Below are 15,918 nucleotides of genomic sequence, written 5' to 3' on the forward strand. Positions count from 1 at the left end.
CACATGAGGAGGTGGCAAAAACCCAGTAAGAACAAATGTCATTGACCGCATTACTCTAGGTGGTGTAGTTTTTTATTATAATTCAATGACACGTTTTCTGGGACACCCTGTATACACCTAGCATAACATAAAAAAAACGTCCCAACAAGGTACAAGATCATGTCTCTGAAAGACATCCCAGAGACATGATATGGATGCCTGCTTTAACATCCATGGGATGTCCATTCTGACATCATCGGGAGGATTATGGACGTCCACAGGTAGTCCACATATCCTGGTAAGGATGTCTTGCAGTCATCCCAGGGACATTTATGGTTTACTGGGGAGGAGCTTGAAGAGAAACAGGATAAGAAGATTCCGAATGTATGGTTAAGGGGAAGGGGGCATATGTCGCGACCTGCATGGAAAACAGGGGTGTTATCTTCTCTGAGAAAATACAAGATGTGAGGTGGCCAACAGAACGTAAGTAGTAAGTACTGACCACGCTTATCCGGAAACGCTACAAGGCTTCTGGACGCCATTAATTAGCAATTAGAGCTAATTGGGACCCCCCACATTAATCAGCATCATCCAATGAGTCATCACACTAATTGGGGAGCGTCTAACTAGTGTCCAGACCACCCTGTGCGTTTCCGGATAAACGTGGTCATAAAAAATAAAAAAATAGATAGAGATAGAGTGGAGAGAAGGAGTTTAGTTGAAGATCAACGACGCCATCTTGAAGGAAGCGGCCCGGAAAGGCCGCTGACCATCGCCGGGCGACGGAGCACAGAGGCAGGTTGCAAAGCATCCCAGCTATGACCACAAGTTCCGGACATCCTGTGACGTCAGCTGTGACGTCATCATGGCATGTCTGGGCAAGTTAGGACAGCTCTGGACATGCAAGGAGAAAAACACTCGTAATACAGAGGCTGGGAAAGCAAGAGTATGCAAACCATCATTAGCTAACAAGAAAAAACAATTAGTTACACAACAAATGAGCCCACCAGAACAGGAGCGCAGAACCATGCGACTGCTCCATCCGAGAGGCAGGCAGAAACTGACTCGTAATGCTTTTTTGTCCTGTATAAAGCCCCGCAGCTGCACCCCCTAGCGGTTACTTTCTCAACTAATCTCACAACAAAATTATTAAGAATCACGCCAGCGCTACTCCCGGTCCCAAGGCAGAAGATGATAGAAAATGGCGGGAACGCCCGGACAACAGCAACCAGCACTGGCACGAAAATCGCAAACAAAGCGGGAACAAAGTTGACGAAAACATTAGTTACGCAACAAATCACCTCACCACAGCAGGAGCGCAGACCGATGCGACTGCTCTCGTCGACAGCCAGGGATCAAGTGACGACGGAGCGAACGACCGCACGTCTTTTCCCAACGAGAGCCAGAGGTGGACTGACGTAAGCGCCACTCTACGGGTGCTACGCATGCGCGCGCTCGTAGCGCCCTCTGCGCGCTCCTACCGTCACCTGCGAGAGGCTAAGAGAGAAGAGCATTCCTGCGCCCCCTGCTGGCCGTTCTCATTGGTCGTGAGGCTAAGTGAGAAGAGCATTCCTGCGCCCCCTGCTGGCAGTTCTCATTGGTCCAGACATCATCCTATTGTCTCAGGGCTACACTGTTTTTTTTTTCCACTAATGCTCCTTTGGTCAATCTGCAGTGAAGCCACGGTATGACGTCATCATGCACCTGCGTGGCTCAGGGACGCGTGCGCTCTAGACAGGGGACCTATTATTTATTGAATCACTATCCCAAGATTATTTCCTTTATTCTTCTATAACGATTGCATAGGAAACTATTGCAGAAGATCACCATGCATGAAAACTGATCGTAGGAATTCCAAAGTCTTACTAAATGAGACTTGCAAAAGAACAAAACATCCTAACATGTAACTCCATCAATGGCTAATAAGAGGACTAGGCACTCAATAAATCAACGCGCGCAGAACTCGGGGCAGCACTATCGTCAAGACGACAATGTTCCTTGTCAAAAAAGAAAAAAATACTAAGCGTCAACAAAGGAAAGCATGCATATCGGGGCATATCAGGACAAATTCGTACGACTGCTGGGCAACAGAGGAAAACAAACACTTGAACAGAGTGAAAAAGGCACTCACCATCATTTTTCCCGTTCACAGCATTCCCTCATTGTAAATCCGCTCGTCACAAAATCCACCTACATCGTCGAACACCATTCACCAGTGACGAACCACACATCCGCACCCCATCAGAGGCAGACAGAACCCCACCTAAGCTACGCTCTTCCACTGACGGCCAACGCCAGGAGCAGAATTTGCGTGTCGAGACCCGTCAGTGTCCAAGAGAGAAGTGAATCCTTGCGCCCCCTGCAGGCCGTTCTCATTGGTCGTAACGGCATCCTATTGTCTCAGGGCTACACAGTTTTTTTCCACTAATGCTCCTCTAGACAAGGTCAACCTGAAACAATAGTCTCTCGGTATGCGGTCATCATGCAGGTGCGTGGCTCAAGGACGCGTACGCTCTAGACAGGGGACATATTATTTATTGAATCACTATCCCAAGATTATTTCCTTTATTCTACTATAATGATTGCGTGGGGAATTATTGCAGAAAAACACCATAGACAAGAGGAGATTGTAGCATTTCATTCCCAAAGTCTTACTGTACAGGAAAAAAAAAAAAATGGTTCAGCAAGACATAAAGTCACACACCTGTCCCCCTCGCGGTTACTCTCTGAACTAAATGAATCGCAAAATTATTAAGAATAGCTCTACTCCCATTCAAGGCAGCACTATCGTCAAGAATATGTCTTGTACAAAAAGAAAAAAACTACATGCAGAAGGAAAGCATGTCAGAACAAGCCCAGGCATGTCAGCACATGTTTGTCAGACAAGGGGGGAAAAAGCGAAAAGAAACAAAGAAGGAAACCAGCATCAAACTATTTCTTCTTATTCAAAAACAGTGCTCATCATAAATCTGCCCAGGACAATACACACCATTTTTCTATTGCCACACTTTTTTCCAGTAACGGTCAATGCATTGCTACAGACTGCGTGACGTCATCACATCCTGTCCGAAGAAGAAGACACCGGCAAAGACTCCTATTATTTATTGAATCGCAAGATTATTTCCTTTGTCCTACTCTTAATGACATTGATTCTCTCATTAAAATTCAACAAAAAAGCACCCTGCATATTAACGATTTTCACCCCAAAGGCTCATCATGGTCATTAGAATTACAGTAAACTACCACTGCTCTTTAAAATAATAAGTGAGTCCACTCCACATCACCTCCAGGCCCACCCGAGAGCCAGGCAGATAATTGAATAATGATGCTTTGTTCCTCCTGAATAAAGTCACACACCTGTCCCCCTCGCGGTTATACTCTCTGAACTAAATGAATCGCAAAAGTATTAAGAATAGCACTATTCCCATTCAAGGCAGCACTATCGTCAAGAATGTTTCTCTTCAAAAAGGAAAAATCTACATCTAGAAGGAAAGCATGTCAGAACAAGCCCAGGCATGTCAGCGCATGTTTGTCAGACAACAAGGGGGAAAAAGCGAAAAGAAACAAAGAAGGAAACCAGCATCAAACTATTTCCAAGCACACGCACTCCTCTTGTTCAAAAACAGTGCACATCATAAATCCGTCCAGGGCAATACACACCATTTTTCTATTGCTACACTTTTTTTCCAGTGACGGTCAATGCATTGCTACAGACTGCGTGTCGTCATCACATCCTGTCTGAAGAAGAAGAAGACAGCGGCAAAGACTTCTATTAATTATTGAATCGCAAGATTATTTCCTTTGTCCTACTCTTAATGACATTGATTCTCTCATTAAAATTCAACAAAAAAGCACCCGCATATTAACGATTTTCACCCCAAAGGCTCATCATGGTCATTAGAATTACAGTAAACTGCCACTGCTCTTTTAAAATAATAAGTGAGACCACTCAACATCACCTCCAGGCTTATGTAATACGTGACCCTTTCTATGCTCATACATTCGTTGTCTGAGGCTACACCCGCGAGCAAAAAAGGCGCGGAAGCCGGGTGGGCAAAGTTCCATTCGCGCATTGCGAGCATGAAGGCGGGAAAGGCTGCGAGCAAAGTTCTATTCGCGCATTCCAAAGCACAAGACAGAACGCCTTTACGGGAACACGATAGCATTCCTATACTATATTAATGATTATTGCATTGCAGTTTAGAAAAACTACAACTAAACTATAATTTTAGGAGCCCATTAAAATTCTACTTTCTATGGAAACTATAATTGCCCTATTACTTGGATCGCTACTAATGAAGCGCTCCAATTTTTTCTCTCTTCCCATTTCAGCCTTGTCATGCAGGGAAGCAGACTCATATCCAACATAATTAATTTACACTGAGGGTGCCGTGCTTCAGGAATTCCTATCCTGCGCTCAGGTGCAAGCATTTCTTCACGGATACCTTTAACAGCTGACTTCCTCAACATATCGAACACCCAACAAAATCAAACAAACAATCAGAGAAACCCTCTTCTCAGCTGTACCATGCGACTGTCTTCTTCGTAAAATCGGTGATCTGAGGAAGAGAGCAGCGAAAAATTGCGCGCACTTGTGCTTGACTTAAAAAAACCTGAAGCATATGCCAATAAACCAAGAAAAGGACACTCATGTCTGGTATCTGATAGTGCCACATACACAGACGCATTGTCGCAAAGAAAGCACAGGACAGGGATACACAAATTTCCTTAGGTGAGCAGGGAAAAGGCTTAAGACCTCAGGAATAATCGGAGAATCACCGCTTATCGCTACGCGGCTAACACAAGATAACAAGATAATAGCAGCGGGTAAAATTGCAACACTGCTAAACAAGCCCCAACATGCCATCATGACGTCGCAATCCAGGAAAAAGAAGCACGCGCGCGCACACAGCAGCTCAGGAATGCACAAGGAGAGGTGCTTTATAGGAATTTCTACTCCACACACTCAGATACCAGCATTTCTGCACAAATACCTATAACGGCTGACTTCCTCAACATATCGAGGAAAGCGAATACTAACACTCAACATATAACAAAAAACAAACAAACAAATTCCATTCTCATGAACTCTCTCCTCTGCCGAGCGGCTTTCTCCTGCTCTACCTGGATGCTGACTGTTTCCCCTCATCTACATTCTGAGTAAAAGCCGTGAAAGGAGAAAAGAACCGCGAAAAATTACACGTATGTGTGCTCCAATAGCTGTAACTGCAAGAAACCGTAGCGCACGCCAATACACTGAGAAAAATACGCCTATTTCTGCCACCAGATAATTCTTGCATAATGCCACATACACAGTCGCATTACCCTTGCGTAAAGAAAGCACAGGACAGGGATACACAAATTTCCTTAGGTGAGCAGGGAAAAGGCTTAAGACCTCAGGTCACCACACATCGCCACGCGGCTAGCACAACATGACACCAACAAGATACTAGCAGCGGGAAGAACTGCAACACTGCTAAACAAGTCCAGACATGCCACGAGGACGTCACAAATCAGGAGAAAAAAAGCACACGCATGCACGCAAAGAGGACAACGCATTAAACACACGGAGCGCTCAGGAATAATCGTAGCGTTACCGCACATCGCTACGAAGCTCAACGTCTAACACAAGACGACAACAACAACAAGATATTAACGAAGGGTAAAAATTGCAACACTGAACAAGTCCAGACATGCGACATCGCATACAAAACACTGCTCATCGGGGAAAAGGCCTAAGCCCGCAGCGGATCATCATAGAGCATACACAACTTCATTTTTCTACTTCGCGTAAACTAAACGCGGTCTGCTTGGAAAACGACGTACAAATTTTCTTAAGGAGCAGAGAAATATAGAAATTTCTACTCCGTGCTCAGATACCAGCATTTCTGCTCAAAAACCTGCAAAATTAAGCACTGCTTACTTCGTCAAGATATCGAACACCCAACAAAATCAAACAAACAACCCCACTTCCACTGGTAGAACACTATTCAGCTTTTACGCAGGAGGCTTTCTTCTACATAAAAGTAGAGAAAATAAGAAAAAGAGCAGCGAAATATTACACGCACTTTTGCTTGACTTAAAAAACCTGAAGCATATGCCAATAAACCAAGAAAAAGACACTCATGTCTGCTATATGATAGTGCCACATACACAGACGCGTTACCCTTGCGTAAAGAAAGCACAGGACAGGGATACACAAATTTCCTTCAGTGAGCAGGGAAAAGGCTTAAGCCGTACCGCCTAGGAATAATCGGAGAATCACCGCTTATCGCTACGCGGCTAGCACAACATGACAGCAACAAGATATCAGCGAAGGGTAAAAATTGCAGCAAGAAAGACACTACTGAACAAGTCTAGACATGCGACATCGAATGCCAAAACACTGGTGATCGGGGAAAAGGGCTAAGCCTGCGGCGGATCATCATAGAGCATACATAAGTTCATTTCGCGTAAACTAAACGCGGTCTGCTTGGAAAACGACGTACAAAGTTTCTTAGGGAGCAGAGAAATATAGCAATTTCTACTCCGTGCTCAGATACCAGCATTTCTGCTCAAAAACCTGCAAAATTAAGCACTGCTTACTTCATCAAGATATCGAACACCCAACAAAATCAAACAAACAACCCCACTTCCACTGATAGAACACTATTCAGCTTTTACGCAGGAGGCTTTCTTCTACATAAAAGTAGAGAAAATAAGAAAAGAGCAGCGAAAAATTACACACACTTTTGCTCGCATAGCAATAAGAGAAAAAAATAAAATAAAATAAAATATCGACACACACGCTAATAAACTGTGACAAAGACACCCATTTCTGCTATCAGATAATTATTGCATAATGCTAAATACTCATTTGCATTGTCCCTGCGTGAAGAAAGCACAGGGCAGGGATACACAATTTATCTTAAGCGAGCAGGGAAAGTCACTTCTAGACGAACAGCTTAATACCATAAAGTCTGAATTTTTGCAAAGCAAATAAAGCTTGAACAGCGCTACGAACGTGACAGACACATACTAACAAACAAACAAATAAACATACAAACAAACAAACAAACAAACAAACAAACAAACAAACAAACAAACACTTCTATTCATTTCTATTGATAAAGGCGTAAACCACACTACAAGAACAAAGCACGCTGCTTCAGGAAAGCGTATCAAATGCATCGCAACAGGACCGGCTCTCATAAAATAGCCTGCCCAAAACGAAGACTTCACCAGGTTCGCGAGGTAATTCCATTAAAAACGCTCTCGGTCTATCCTACAGATAGCAATGCAAGCGCTGCTTCCCTTATTTTTTAAGCCACTATTCCACGCAATGGTACATAAATGTATCACTCGTGTCACATGAAAAAGCACACACAAAGAACTTACTTGTCAAGTGGGATCCCTGGTTCAGGAAAGCGCGCGCGCACACACAGACACACACTCACATTTTCACAATCACAAACACAACGTCTATTCTCACAACCACATAAATCCATATTATTCCTCAGGTCAATAATTATCCTACCATCGTCAAAAGATGGCTCACTCTTGTATGCGATCGCAAAGCGATAGGTCCTCGTTCCGGATGTAATAGGATATCGCCACTCGGCCGACGCGAACCAAAAAAGAAAGAAAGGAATGCGCGTTCGCTATACCTCCACAAAGAAAACGGTGCCGTGCTTCTACGCAGCGCTCATCATACAGGAGTGAATTGTCTTCTTCGTTTTCCTTTTATTTTCTTGCACCCATATACTTTGCAAGAATACTATAGAGCAGAACGGACAAATGTGAACATCATTCGCTACACACTGTAGCTCTCATCATTTTTAAACCAAACCACTTAACATGTGTTCATAGGTCTTCACTAAATAGGTGAGCCGATAATGACTCAAAATGAAATGAAATCAAATAAAATAATCATTCCAGCATCGCTGGCTGCAAGCTTGGGTACCCTGCTTGGGTCTGCTGGCGCTGGAATAAAAGATTTATCGCGAGGGTACTACAATGGTGAGCTCTGCTGCTGTTTAAGTGATAAAACAGTGCACCTGCTCGGGGAAAGGGATCGCGCGCGTCCAAACCGCGAGGCCCGCGTTGCGCTCGCACGGGGAATCGCGCGCGTCGCGTCCCGAGAACGGCTCCGCGCGCGGCTCGCGTGGGGCGCGGTTCGGGAGCACTGTTTTATCACTTAAACAGCAGCAGAGCTCACCATTGTAGTACCCTCGCGATAAATCTTTTATTCCAGCGCCAGCAGACCCAAGCAGGGTACCCAAGCTTGCAGCCAGCGATGCTGGAATGATTATTTTATTTGATTTCATTTCATTTTGAGTCATTATCGGCTCACCTATTTAGTGAAGACCTATGAACACATGTTAAGTGGTTTGGTTTAAAAATGATGAGAGCTACAGTGTGTAGCGAATGATGTTCACATTTGTCCGTTCTGCTCTATAGTATTCTTGCAAAGTATATGGGTGCAAGAAAATAAAAGGAAAACGAAGAAGACAATTCACTCCTGTATGATGAGCGCTGCGTAGAAGCACGGCACCGTTTTCTTTGTGGAGGTATAGCGAACGCGCATTCCTTTCTTTCTTTTTTGGTTCGCGTCGGCCGAGTGGCGATATCCTATTACATCCGGAACGAGGACCTATCGCTTTGCGATCGCATACAAGAGTGAGCCATCTTTTGACGATGGTAGGATAATTATTGACCTGAGGAATAATATGGATTTATGTGGTTGTGAGAATAGACGTTGTGTTTGTGATTGTGAAAATGTGAGTGTGTGTCTGTGTGTGCGCGCGCGCTTTCCTGAACCAGGGATCCCACTTGACAAGTAAGTTCTTTGTGTGTGCTTTTTCATGTGACACGAGTGATACATTTATGTACCATTGCGTGGAATAGTGGCTTAAAAAATAAGGGAAGCAGCGCTTGCATTGCTATCTGTAGGATAGACCGAGAGCGTTTTTAATGGAATTACCTCGCGAACCTGGTGAAGTCTTCGTTTTGGGCAGGCTATTTTATGAGAGCCGGTCCTGTTGCGATGCATTTGATACGCTTTCCTGAAGCAGCGTGCTTTGTTCTTGTAGTGTGGTTTACGCCTTTATCAATAGAAATGAATAGAAGTGTTTGTTTGTTTGTTTGTTTGTTTGTTTGTTTGTTTGTTTGTTTGTTTGTTTGTTTGTATGTTTATTTGTTTGTTTGTTAGTATGTGTCTGTCACGTTCGTAGCGCTGTTCAAGCTTTATTTGCTTTGCAAAAATTCAGACTTTATGGTATTAAGCTGTTCGTCTAGAAGTGACTTTCCCTGCTCGCTTAAGATAAATTGTGTATCCCTGCCCTGTGCTTTCTTCACGCAGGGACAATGCAAATGAGTATTTAGCATTATGCAATAATTATCTGATAGCAGAAATGGGTGTCTTTGTCACAGTTTATTAGCGTGTGTGTCGATATTTTATTTTATTTTATTTTTTTCTCTTATTGCTATGCGAGCAAAAGTGTGTGTAATTTTTCGCTGCTCTTTTCTTATTTTCTCTACTTTTATGTAGAAGAAAGCCTCCTGCGTAAAAGCTGAATAGTGTTCTATCAGTGGAAGTGGGGTTGTTTGTTTGATTTTGTTGGGTGTTCGATATCTTGATGAAGTAAGCAGTGCTTAATTTTGCAGGTTTTTGAGCAGAAATGCTGGTATCTGAGCACGGAGTAGAAATTGCTATATTTCTCTGCTCCCTAAGAAACTTTGTACGTCGTTTTCCAAGCAGACCGCGTTTAGTTTACGCGAAATGAACTTATGTATGCTCTATGATGATCCGCCGCAGGCTTAGCCCTTTTCCCCGATCACCAGTGTTTTGGCATTCGATGTCGCATGTCTAGACTTGTTCAGTAGTGTCTTTCTTGCTGCAATTTTTACCCTTCGCTGATATCTTGTTGCTGTCATGTTGTGCTAGCCGCGTAGCGATAAGCGGTGATTCTCCGATTATTCCTAGGCGGTACGGCTTAAGCCTTTTCCCTGCTCACTGAAGGAAATTTGTGTATCCCTGTCCTGTGCTTTCTTTACGCAAGGGTAACGCGTCTGTGTATGTGGCACTATCATATAGCAGACATGAGTGTCTTTTTCTTGGTTTATTGGCATATGCTTCAGGTTTTTTAAGTCAAGCAAAAGTGCGTGTAATATTTCGCTGCTCTTTTTCTTATTTTCTCTACTTTTATGTAGAAGAAAGCCTCCTGCGTAAAAGCTGAATAGTGTTCTACCAGTGGAAGTGGGGTTGTTTGTTTGATTTTGTTGGGTGTTCGATATCTTGACGAAGTAAGCAGTGCTTAATTTTGCAGGTTTTTGAGCAGAAATGCTGGTATCTGAGCACGGAGTAGAAATTTCTATATTTCTCTGCTCCTTAAGAAAATTTGTACGTCGTTTTCCAAGCAGACCGCGTTTAGTTTACGCGAAGTAGAAAAATGAAGTTGTGTATGCTCTATGATGATCCGCTGCGGGCTTAGGCCTTTTCCCCGATGAGCAGTGTTTTGTATGCGATGTCGCATGTCTGGACTTGTTCAGTGTTGCAATTTTTACCCTTCGTTAATATCTTGTTGTTGTTGTCGTCTTGTGTTAGACGTTGAGCTTCGTAGCGATGTGCGGTAACGCTACGATTATTCCTGAGCGCTCCGTGTGTTTAATGCGTTGTCCTCTTTGCGTGCATGCGTGTGCTTTTTTTCTCCTGATTTGTGACGTCCTCGTGGCATGTCTGGACTTGTTTAGCAGTGTTGCAGTTCTTCCCGCTGCTAGTATCTTGTTGGTGTCATGTTGTGCTAGCCGCGTGGCGATGTGTGGTGACCTGAGGTCTTAAGCCTTTTCCCTGCTCACCTAAGGAAATTTGTGTATCCCTGTCCTGTGCTTTCTTTACGCAAGGGTAATGCGACTGTGTATGTGGCATTATGCAAGAATTATCTGGTGGCAGAAATAGGCGTATTTTTCTCAGTGTATTGGCGTGCGCTACGGTTTCTTGCAGTTACAGCTATTGGAGCACACATACGTGTAATTTTTCGCGGTTCTTTTCTCCTTTCACGGCTTTTACTCAGAATGTAGATGAGGGGAAACAGTCAGCATCCAGGTAGAGCAGGAGAAAGCCGCTCGGCAGAGGAGAGAGTTCATGAGAATGGAATTTGTTTGTTTGTTTTTTGTTATATGTTGAGTGTTAGTATTCGCTTTCCTCGATATGTTGAGGAAGTCAGCCGTTATAGGTATTTGTGCAGAAATGCTGGTATCTGAGTGTGTGGAGTAGAAATTCCTATAAAGCACCTCTCCTTGTGCATTCCTGAGCTGCTGTGTGCGCGCGCGTGCTTCTTTTTCCTGGATTGCGACGTCATGATGGCATGTTGGGGCTTGTTTAGCAGTGTTGCAATTTTACCCGCTGCTATTATCTTGTTATCTTGTGTTAGCCGCGTAGCGATAAGCGGTGATTCTCCGATTATTCCTGAGGTCTTAAGCCTTTTCCCTGCTCACCTAAGGAAATTTGTGTATCCCTGTCCTGTGCTTTCTTTGCGACAATGCGTCTGTGTATGTGGCACTATCAGATACCAGACATGAGTGTCCTTTTCTTGGTTTATTGGCATATGCTTCAGGTTTTTTTAAGTCAAGCACAAGTGCGCGCAATTTTTCGCTGCTCTCTTCCTCAGATCACCGATTTTACGAAGAAGACAGTCGCATGGTACAGCTGAGAAGAGGGTTTCTCTGATTGTTTGTTTGATTTTGTTGGGTGTTCGATATGTTGAGGAAGTCAGCTGTTAAAGGTATCCGTGAAGAAATGCTTGCACCTGAGCGCAGGATAGGAATTCCTGAAGCACGGCACCCTCAGTGTAAATTAATTATGTTGGATATGAGTCTGCTTCCCTGCATGACAAGGCTGAAATGGGAAGAGAGAAAAAATTGGAGCGCTTCATTAGTAGCGATCCAAGTAATAGGGCAATTATAGTTTCCATAGAAAGTAGAATTTTAATGGGCTCCTAAAATTATAGTTTAGTTGTAGTTTTTCTAAACTGCAATGCAATAATCATTAATATAGTATAGGAATGCTATCGTGTTCCCGTAAAGGCGTTCTGTCTTGTGCTTTGGAATGCGCGAATAGAACTTTGCTCGCAGCCTTTCCCGCCTTCATGCTCGCAATGCGCGAATGGAACTTTGCCCACCCGGCTTCCGCGCCTTTTTTGCTCGCGGGTGTAGCCTCAGACAACGAATGTATGAGCATAGAAAGGGTCACGTATTACATAAGCCTGGAGGTGATGTTGAGTGGTCTCACTTATTATTTTAAAAGAGCAGTGGCAGTTTACTGTAATTCTAATGACCATGATGAGCCTTTGGGGTGAAAATCGTTAATATGCGGGTGCTTTTTTGTTGAATTTTAATGAGAGAATCAATGTCATTAAGAGTAGGACAAAGGAAATAATCTTGCGATTCAATAATTAATAGAAGTCTTTGCCGCTGTCTTCTTCTTCTTCAGACAGGATGTGATGACGACACGCAGTCTGTAGCAATGCATTGACCGTCACTGGAAAAAAAGTGTAGCAATAGAAAAATGGTGTGTATTGCCCTGGACGGATTTATGATGTGCACTGTTTTTGAACAAGAGGAGTGCGTGTGCTTGGAAATAGTTTGATGCTGGTTTCCTTCTTTGTTTCTTTTCGCTTTTTCCCCCTTGTTGTCTGACAAACATGCGCTGACATGCCTGGGCTTGTTCTGACATGCTTTCCTTCTAGATGTAGATTTTTCCTTTTTGAAGAGAAACATTCTTGACGATAGTGCTGCCTTGAATGGGAATAGTGCTATTCTTAATACTTTTGCGATTCATTTAGTTCAGAGAGTATAACCGCGAGGGGGACAGGTGTGTGACTTTATTCAGGAGGAACAAAGCATCATTATTCAATTATCTGCCTGGCTCTCGGGTGGGCCTGGAGGTGATGTGGAGTGGACTCACTTATTATTTTAAAGAGCAGTGGTAGTTTACTGTAATTCTAATGACCATGATGAGCCTTTGGGGTGAAAATCGTTAATATGCAGGGTGCTTTTTTGTTGAATTTTAATGAGAGAATCAATGTCATTAAGAGTAGGACAAAGGAAATAATCTTGCGATTCAATAAATAATAGGAGTCTTTGCCGGTGTCTTCTTCTTCGGACAGGATGTGATGACGTCACGCAGTCTGTAGCAATGCATTGACCGTTACTGGAAAAAAGTGTGGCAATAGAAAAATGGTGTGTATTGTCCTGGGCAGATTTATGATGAGCACTGTTTTTGAATAAGAAGAAATAGTTTGATGCTGGTTTCCTTCTTTGTTTCTTTTCGCTTTTTCCCCCCTTGTCTGACAAACATGTGCTGACATGCCTGGGCTTGTTCTGACATGCTTTCCTTCTGCATGTAGTTTTTTTCTTTTTGTACAAGACATATTCTTGACGATAGTGCTGCCTTGAATGGGAGTAGAGCTATTCTTAATAATTTTGCGATTCATTTAGTTCAGAGAGTAACCGCGAGGGGGACAGGTGTGTGACTTTATGTCTTGCTGAACCATTTTTTTTTTTTTCCTGTACAGTAAGACTTTGGGAATGAAATGCTACAATCTCCTCTTGTCTATGGTGTTTTTCTGCAATAATTCCCCACGCAATCATTATAGTAGAATAAAGGAAATAATCTTGGGATAGTGATTCAATAAATAATATGTCCCCTGTCTAGAGCGTACGCGTCCTTGAGCCACGCACCTGCATGATGACCGCATACCGAGAGACTATTGTTTCAGGTTGACCTTGTCTAGAGGAGCATTAGTGGAAAAAAACTGTGTAGCCCTGAGACAATAGGATGCCGTTACGACCAATGAGAACGGCCTGCAGGGGGCGCAAGGATTCACTTCTCTCTTGGACACTGACGGGTCTCGACACGCAAATTCTGCTCCTGGCGTTGGCCGTCAGTGGAAGAGCGTAGCTTAGGTGGGGTTCTGTCTGCCTCTGATGGGGTGCGGATGTGTGGTTCGTCACTGGTGAATGGTGTTCGACGATGTAGGTGGATTTTGTGACGAGCGGATTTACAATGAGGGAATGCTGTGAACGGGAAAAATGATGGTGAGTGCCTTTTTCACTCTGTTCAAGTGTTTGTTTTCCTCTGTTGCCCAGCAGTCGTACGAATTTGTCCTGATATGCCCCGATATGCATGCTTTCCTTTGTTGACGCTTAGTATTTTTTTCTTTTTTGACAAGGAACATTGTCGTCTTGACGATAGTGCTGCCCCGAGTTCTGCGCGCGTTGATTTATTGAGTGCCTAGTCCTCTTATTAGCCATTGATGGAGTTACATGTTAGGATGTTTTGTTCTTTTGCAAGTCTCATTTAGTAAGACTTTGGAATTCCTACGATCAGTTTTCATGCATGGTGATCTTCTGCAATAGTTTCCTATGCAATCGTTATAGAAGAATAAAGGAAATAATCTTGGGATAGTGATTCAATAAATAATAGGTCCCCTGTCTAGAGCGCACGCGTCCCTGAGCCACGCAGGTGCATGATGACGTCATACCGTGGCTTCACTGCAGATTGACCAAAGGAGCATTAGTGGAAAAAAAAAACAGTGTAGCCCTGAGACAATAGGATGATGTCTGGACCAATGAGAACTGCCAGCAGGGGGCGCAGGAATGCTCTTCTCACTTAGCCTCACGACCAATGAGAACGGCCAGCAGGGGGCGCAGGAATGCTCTTCTCTCTTAGCCTCTCGCAGGTGACGGTAGGAGCGCGCAGAGGGCGCTACGAGCGCGCGCATGCGTAGCACCCGTAGAGTGGCGCTTACGTCAGTCCACCTCTGGCTCTCGTTGGGAAAAGACGTGCGGTCGTTCGCTCCGTCGTCACTTGATCCCTGGCTGTCGACGAGAGCAGTCGCATCGGTCTGCGCCCCTGCTGTGGTGAGGTGATTTGTTGCGTAACTAATGCTTTCGTCAACTTTGTTCCCGCTTTGTTTGCGATTTTCGTGCCAGTGCTGGTTGCTGTTGTCCGGGCGTTCCCGCCATTTTCTATCATCTTCTGCCTTGGGACCGGGAGTAGCGCTGGCGTGATTCTTAATAATTTTGTTGTGAGATTAGTTGAGAAAGTAACCGCTAGGGGGTGCAGCTGCGGGGCTTTATACAGGACAAAAAAGCATTACGAGTCAGTTTCTGCCTGCCTCTCGGATGGAGCAGTCGCATGGTTCTGCGCTCCTGTTCTGGTGGGCTCATTTGTTGTGTAACTAATTGTTTTTTCTTGTTAGCTAATGATGGTTTGCATACTCTTGCTTTCCCAGCCTCTGTATTACGAGTGTTTTTCTCCTTGCATGTCCAGAGCTGTCCTAACTTGCCCAGACATGCCATGATGACGTCACAGCTGACGTCACAGGATGTCCGGAACTTGTGGTCATAGCTGGGATGCTTTGCAACCTGCCTCTGTGCTCCGTCGCCCGGCGATGGTCAGCGGCCTTTCCGGGCCGCTTCCTTCAAGATGGCGTCGTTGATCTTCAACTAAACTCCTTCTCTCCACTCTATCTCTATCTATTTTTTTATTTTTTATGACCACGTTTATCCGGAAACGCACAGGGTGGTCTGGACACTAGTTAGACGCTCCCCAATTAGTGTGATGACTCATTGGATGATGCTGATTAATGTGGGGGGTCCCAATTAGCTCTAATTGCTAATTAATGGCGTCCAGAAGCCTTGTAGCGTTTCCGGATAAGCGTGGTCAGTACTTACTACTAACGTAAAGCTCCCTGTGGTCCATGAGTGCATCGCACAGTCAGCCAATGCCTTGCCTTGACACAGTGAGTGATCAGACTTATACTACGTAGTACGTACGAATATTTCTTTCTGCTCAGTGTATTCTTTTAACAGAATAAACAGTATTTACTGGAGCAATATGTGCATTTCTACGCATTATTTTCGGTCATACATTCAGTGGTCCCAGCTGCTAAGTGG

At 44.1% G+C, this 15,918-nt stretch overlaps 2 long non-coding RNA genes across 6 annotated transcripts; one reads left to right on the forward strand and one right to left on the reverse strand.

The window, feature by feature from the left end:
• Nucleotides 1-461: 461 nt before the first annotated feature.
• Nucleotides 462-7,539, reverse strand: LOC135378542 (uncharacterized). 3 transcript variants are annotated; one of them, XR_010418449.1, is made up of 4 exons: nucleotides 7,357-7,539; nucleotides 2,243-2,429; nucleotides 2,111-2,169; nucleotides 462-873 (listed from the first exon to the last, which is right to left on the reverse strand). It is a non-coding gene; the product is annotated as an uncharacterized LOC135378542 (long non-coding RNA). The 3 variants fall into 3 exon arrangements; XR_010418450.1 differs by lacking the exon at nucleotides 7,357-7,539 and adding an exon at nucleotides 3,640-5,687; XR_010418448.1 differs by lacking the exon at nucleotides 7,357-7,539 and having other exon boundaries at nucleotides 2,243-2,649.
• A 1,059-nt stretch (nucleotides 7,540-8,598) lies between these two features.
• Nucleotides 8,599-15,700, forward strand: LOC135378543 (uncharacterized). Of its 3 annotated transcripts, none has more exons than XR_010418452.1 (4): nucleotides 8,599-8,797; nucleotides 13,737-13,923; nucleotides 13,997-14,055; nucleotides 15,293-15,700. It is a non-coding gene; the product is annotated as an uncharacterized LOC135378543 (long non-coding RNA). The 3 variants fall into 3 exon arrangements; XR_010418453.1 differs by lacking the exon at nucleotides 8,599-8,797 and adding an exon at nucleotides 10,476-12,526; XR_010418451.1 differs by lacking the exon at nucleotides 8,599-8,797 and having other exon boundaries at nucleotides 13,517-13,923.
• Nucleotides 15,701-15,918: the final 218 nt, after the last annotated feature.

The sequence above is a fragment of the Ornithodoros turicata genome, chromosome 1 (assembly GCF_037126465.1).
Source record: "Ornithodoros turicata isolate Travis chromosome 1, ASM3712646v1, whole genome shotgun sequence".
Classification (NCBI taxonomy): domain Eukaryota; kingdom Metazoa; phylum Arthropoda; class Arachnida; order Ixodida; family Argasidae; genus Ornithodoros; species Ornithodoros turicata.